This window comes from Ictalurus furcatus, chromosome 5 (genome assembly GCF_023375685.1).
Source record: "Ictalurus furcatus strain D&B chromosome 5, Billie_1.0, whole genome shotgun sequence".
Lineage (NCBI taxonomy): Eukaryota > Metazoa > Chordata > Actinopteri > Siluriformes > Ictaluridae > Ictalurus > Ictalurus furcatus.
In genome coordinates, this window is record NC_071259.1 from 8,949,021 (window position 1) to 8,955,023 (window position 6,003).

The window sequence follows — 6,003 nt, forward strand, 5'->3', positions numbered from 1 at the left end:
TTTGGTATCTTATGATAATATAATAACTAATGGAAAAAAGAGCCATTAGATACTTCGTCTCTGGCTCCAAAATATGAACTTGTGGTGTGAATAAATTAATTTGTGGTCATGCCTTGGAAACCTTATCAGGAAAGAGTGTTTGCACCGTAAGGTGCATCTGGTCCTTTAAAAAATTGCTCATATTTGTTGGCTGTTATACAACCATGCAAAGCAAAGTAATCATTGGACCAAGTGATTTCCACAAGATGGATTATGCAGTCCTTACCAGCAGACATTGTGGGTTAAAGGTATGTGTTGGCTTCCTCCAAACATAAATAGCACAGGTTAGCAGTCTGTACCTCATGTGTTGCAATGTAGAAATCATCACGGGTTCCAATGTTGCTTACAGTTTGGAATACATAGAATTTTCCCCAAATGTCTAAGTGTGTGAAAGAAGTGAGGTGGAAATGTGAAAGTGTATAGTACATCCTAATTATATCATCAAAAAAATTTATTTAAGGGTAACATTTTAGATTAACAAATTAATAAGTGATAGAGCACAGATGAATGTGGTAGTTCACTATTAGCTAATCAATATCTACTATTTCTTTCATGCCTCCCAGAGAACCTGGGACATAATCAATATTACCTATTGATTATGTAAACAGTCTTGTCTACTCATTAACAGTAGTAGGAGAAATCGTCATGAGGATGTCAGATTAGCAACGTGAGAGGAAAAGGACAGTTGATTGTCCACGGTTACCCCAAGGTTGTGTGCAGTAACCGAATTTCTAGTAGTTTCTAGAAATTCGGTTACTGCACACAACCTTGGGGTAACCGTGGACAATCAACTGTCCTTTTCCTCTCACGTTGCTAATCTGACATCCTCATGACGATTTCTCCTACTACTGTTAATGAGTAGACAAGACTGTTTACATAATCAATAGGTAATAGCAGACCTATGATTTGGATAAGCTGTTAATAATTAGTACATTTCATTATTTATCCTAGAGAACTATTTACTAACTATGGATCATTTTAAAGAAATGACTTTTTAAACACACATTTTGGGACTTTACTCCTGTGGCCAATTTTCCATCATGCCTTTGAACTTTACCCTTATTTGTAATCATTCTTTCCACATTATTATAAATACTTAAATAGAGAGAAGACAGCTTAGGTCCACACTTCTCACTGAAAACTACTGGAACATTTCAAGTCATTAGCCATACCCCAAATGCCAGACAAATTGTAACCTATACAGTGATTTATTTATTTAGCGTACCTCACAGAAATATATGTTTCTATGTAAATCTTCTACCTCATGGTTAGAAGATTCTATACGTTAGGATTAGGTTTTCATTAATAACTATTATTTAAGAATCATGGTAGCCCACTACTAATGACTTAAGTGTTACTACATTCTTCAGAAGAAATTAGTAATTATTTGGAACGGTATTCTAAAGTGAAGATCACGACAACGCCCTAGTAATAACTCAAGTGTTACCAAATCCTTCAGAAGGAATTACTAACTAAAACCTTACAAAAACTTCCAAAGTTTCAATGACTTCAGTGTTTGGTTGCACATGATATTTATTCATCATAACTTAGGGGGAAAAACGTATAATCTTTAATTTTTTTGTTTCCGTTCAGTCAATGGTTTACATATTTGCATATTAATGGATATGAATCAGACTCAGTTTATGTTTCATTTAAATACATTATTAATTCCAATGCATCAGTTGGAGAGCACACATTCTACTTTATGTTGTACTGTACACACTTTTGTTAATACTGTTTTCTTTGAGTTAAGTTACTGCTGTGTGGGATGACCTGAGGAATGGAGTTGCCTTTTGTAAGGTTTTGGTTTGTAATTCCTTCTGAAGGGTTTGGTAACACTTGAGTCATTACTAGGGAGTTATCATGATCTTCACTTTAGAATATGGTTCCAAATAATTAGTCATTCCTTCTGAAGGATGTAGTAACACTTGAGTAATTAGTAATGGGCTACCATGATTTTATTAATGAAAACCTAATCCTAAAGTATAGAATCTTCTAGTCATGAGGTAGAAGATTTTCATAGAACCATATATTTCTGTGAGGTACATTAAATAAATAAATCACTGTGTAGGTTACAATTTGTCTGGCATTTGGGGTATGGCTGATGACTTGAAATGATCCAGTAGTTTCCATGACTCGCTAGTGATTCAGTGAGAAGAAAACAGTACTAACAAGAGTGTGTACAGTACAACATAAAGTAGAATGTGTGCTGTCCAACTGATGCACTGTAATTAATAACGTATTTAAATGAAACATAAACTGAGTCTGAGTCTTAATATGTAGTGATGTAATCCATTTTTTCCTTTCTTATTCATAATTATGTATTTCTTTCTTTCTTTGATTTTTGATTTATGTGTTTGGTTCTGTTCGGTCCTCAGTTATTTGAGTTTAGTTCTGCTCAGTTTGTAACAAATTGAATATGATTTTGCCCGCATTACAAGATAACCTCTTTTATAGGCCTAAATATATATATTTTGATTATTTGAATTTAATTTGATTTATTTGTAAATATATATGTTGATTCATTAAACTCTTTTTTGGGAAACTGTATCCCTTGTGCCTTGACTGCCTTGGTCCTTCACAAACAGCTTACCATAATCATAAGTCTGCTATTACCTATCGATTATGTAAACAATCTTGTCTATTCGTTAACAGTAGCGGTTTCGCATTAATTATGAAACTGTATATAGTTTCTAGTAGTTCTCCAGGAGGCATGAAAGATAGTAGCTATTGATTAGCTAATAGTGAACTACCCCATTCATCTGTGTACTATTACTTACTAATTTATTAATCAGAGTTTCTAGTTAGTTAATAGTAGTTACTAGAACGTTAATATTGAATTATTCATTTCTTCTTGTGTAGTTAATCATTAATGGTGGATCCGTATTCTAAAGTGTTACCAATTTAAGATGTTGCAGGTACAATTTTGGTCAATAATTTTTCAGATATTTGTATAAATTGCATACATAACAAGTCTGTAGCAATAAAAATATCAAAATGTTTATTTTACCATTTATGTCCACTTGTTACCAGTGACAGTTTTTGTCAAGACTGGGTCTTAGTTGTGCTTATTTGTGGTTATTTTTTGTGGCTGTACTTTTGGGACACAATCCTCTAAACTGTCTGTCTATTCCTGTCAGTGAACTTCATCTTGCAACTACTGTTCCTCTTTGCTGATGCCGTTGGGTTCCATTTTTTGCATACACTGCCATCACTTTGTGTTCCTCTTGACAAATTAAGGGTGCATTTGTTAACCCTGCTGAAAAAACAATAGACACCATTACAGGAATTCTAATGGTTTTAATGATTATAATGGGAATTGTATATACCAATTGTATAATGGTCCATGTGAGTCTCTACTGGTAATGTGTTGGATTCTATTGGTGGCATGTTTATGTCTAGTGGAAATCAATACAAACCATTAAATCCTAATTGAATATGGCCCAAAACAGACTACATATTTTAATGGTTTAATTGGTATTGTAATGGAGACCATTAGAATTTCTGTAATGGTTTCTATTGTTTTTTTTTTCAGCAGGGAAGATTTGTGGGGAAAGGTCTCTAATGGTTAAATGGGTGGAACTGAATAAGATTTGAATTATTATTTTTTTTTACTCATTTAGCCTGCCCCCATTTCCACCCCTGTACACAAAGGTCTGTGCCCAAAACTTATGATGGTTCAATTAAAGTTAACATGTTATCTAAGGTAATGTTAATTAACAAGGATTGTTACCCCCTACAAAGACAAGACACCGCCTACAAAAATTATAAATAACTTTGGTTTGGGGTCTCAGAAACCCCAGCTATTGTTAAGGGTGATAAGGGTAAAGCTGACTCTCTCTCTCTCTCTCTCTCTCTCTCTCTCTCTCTCTCTCTCTCTCTCTCACACACACACACACACACACACACACACACACACACACACACTTTATAAGTTGTTTTTTCATGTAGGAAAGTGGGTGATGCCCCCCACAATATGCACACCCATGGCCCATGGGAAGTGTAGTTGTAATTTGCAGAACAGAGAGGTGGAACAAGCATATAAAAAGGGGAGGACAGAGTCTTGTGAATCATTTCTCTTTCTCTTGTGCTCTCTCTGCTGTGAAAATGGCATGCAAAAATAAATGTTCTACTGCTGAGGTTCTGGAAATGTACCCTTGTAGCAGTGAAAGTGATCAGGAAAGTGATCAATCTGAGATTTATGACCATGTGGAGAACCCTGATTTTGAAGGATCCTCCTCTGAGAGTAATTTTTTTTTTTTTTTTAGGTCGACCCTTCTGAAGCATCTCAAACCCATCAAGAGCCTGCTGTTCAGTTATTTGGATCAGATACCTTCTCATCTAAAAATGTAAAATTGTTATGGTCTGTATCTCTACCTGAGAAATGGGGCAGTGGGGAAAATACAATCTAAATATTTACAGGACACACCAGATATGCTGTCAGCCATGTTACAGCCCTCAAATCAGCTTTTGAGTTGTACATCTCACCTCCAACTGAAAACATCATTCTTGAGATGACAAATATACAGTAGAGATGAGGCAGGTGTATGGAGAAACATGGAAAAATATAGATACCACACTCCTGTAAGCCTACATTGGGCTGCTAATTCTAGCAGGAATATACAGGTCCAAAAGTGAAGCAACAGCAAGAGTTTGGAATGCTCATACTGGTAGGGGCAATATTTCCAGTTAGATGGTGTTTTTTTTTTCAACATCATTGATGAAAGCACTTACAATGCCTTTATCATTTGGTGTGAAATCAGCAGTGATTGGAGGAGTGGTAAATTGAATTGAAACAACTGGGTCAGGCCCTTGTGAATCCTCAAATAGAGAGGAGAAAGCATCCTCCTAGATCACAACCAGCTATGACCGTTGTCCAAAGTCAGGCTGAACCCCCTGATACTCCGATGGCTGCAGCACCATTGTGTGTGTGTGTGTGTGTGTGTGTGTGTGTGTGTATGTGTGTGTGTGTGTGTGTGTGTGTGTGTGTGTGTGTGTGTGCGCGCGTGTGTGTGCATGCAGGTGTGGCTGTGTGTGGAGGGGGCTTAGTATTCATTGGAAATTTATACATAGTTAGTTTTTCTTTATACGTAGTTAGTTTTCTGTTTTATATATTTGTACTTTATAACCTATAACCTATGCTATTTTCCAGAATAATATACATTTCCTAATATGTAATTTTTTTTAGAAAAGAAAAGAAAAGCATAGATATTTACATACAGCCCATTGACACATATATTTCCCTTTTTGCCTAAATAATAACAACTCTTTATTATAATTTACATAATACTTCAACTTTTTGAAACTTGCAAGCCCAGTTTGTTGTTAGAAAAAGGGTGAATAATACAATACAATGCAATTATTTTCAGTGTACAGTGTTTTGAAATCTCTGGCATAGAATGATGTACAAATATTTGGAAGAAAAAAGTGGTTCATTTTGAACTCAATGCAGTGGGGTCTCTGGGACCCCAAACAACAAGGCAGTAAAGGAAAGGGTTAAAAAACCAAACAAAAAAACAAAAAAAGTTATTCTCACTTCTATTGCATTGTTTCTTATAGTCTTACTGGGGATATTTGACTTCTGACGAATTGTATTATTTTTCATAAATGATAGCTCATTTATTAGCTCTGCACCGTTCATCTTTTCTGTCTCAGTGCTGCCACCTTTCGTTAACCATTAGTAACACCTCTATGGCACTCCCAAATACTTACCAATTTATGAGTATAAATAATGTTTGTGCTCCCATTCTTAGTACTACTTTCCTGATTCCTAACATTTTTCTTTATTATAATTTTTTTTTTAAATTTACGCTTAAGACCAAAATTTTATTCTGGGCGGTTTTATTCATTTTTTTCACAAAAGCTGATGGAACACGCAAATCTCGCGTTATTTAAAAAAAACAATCTCGCGATATCTTGTTGTTTCCGTTAAACGATTTCTGATTGGTTGCCAGCTTTTTGTTC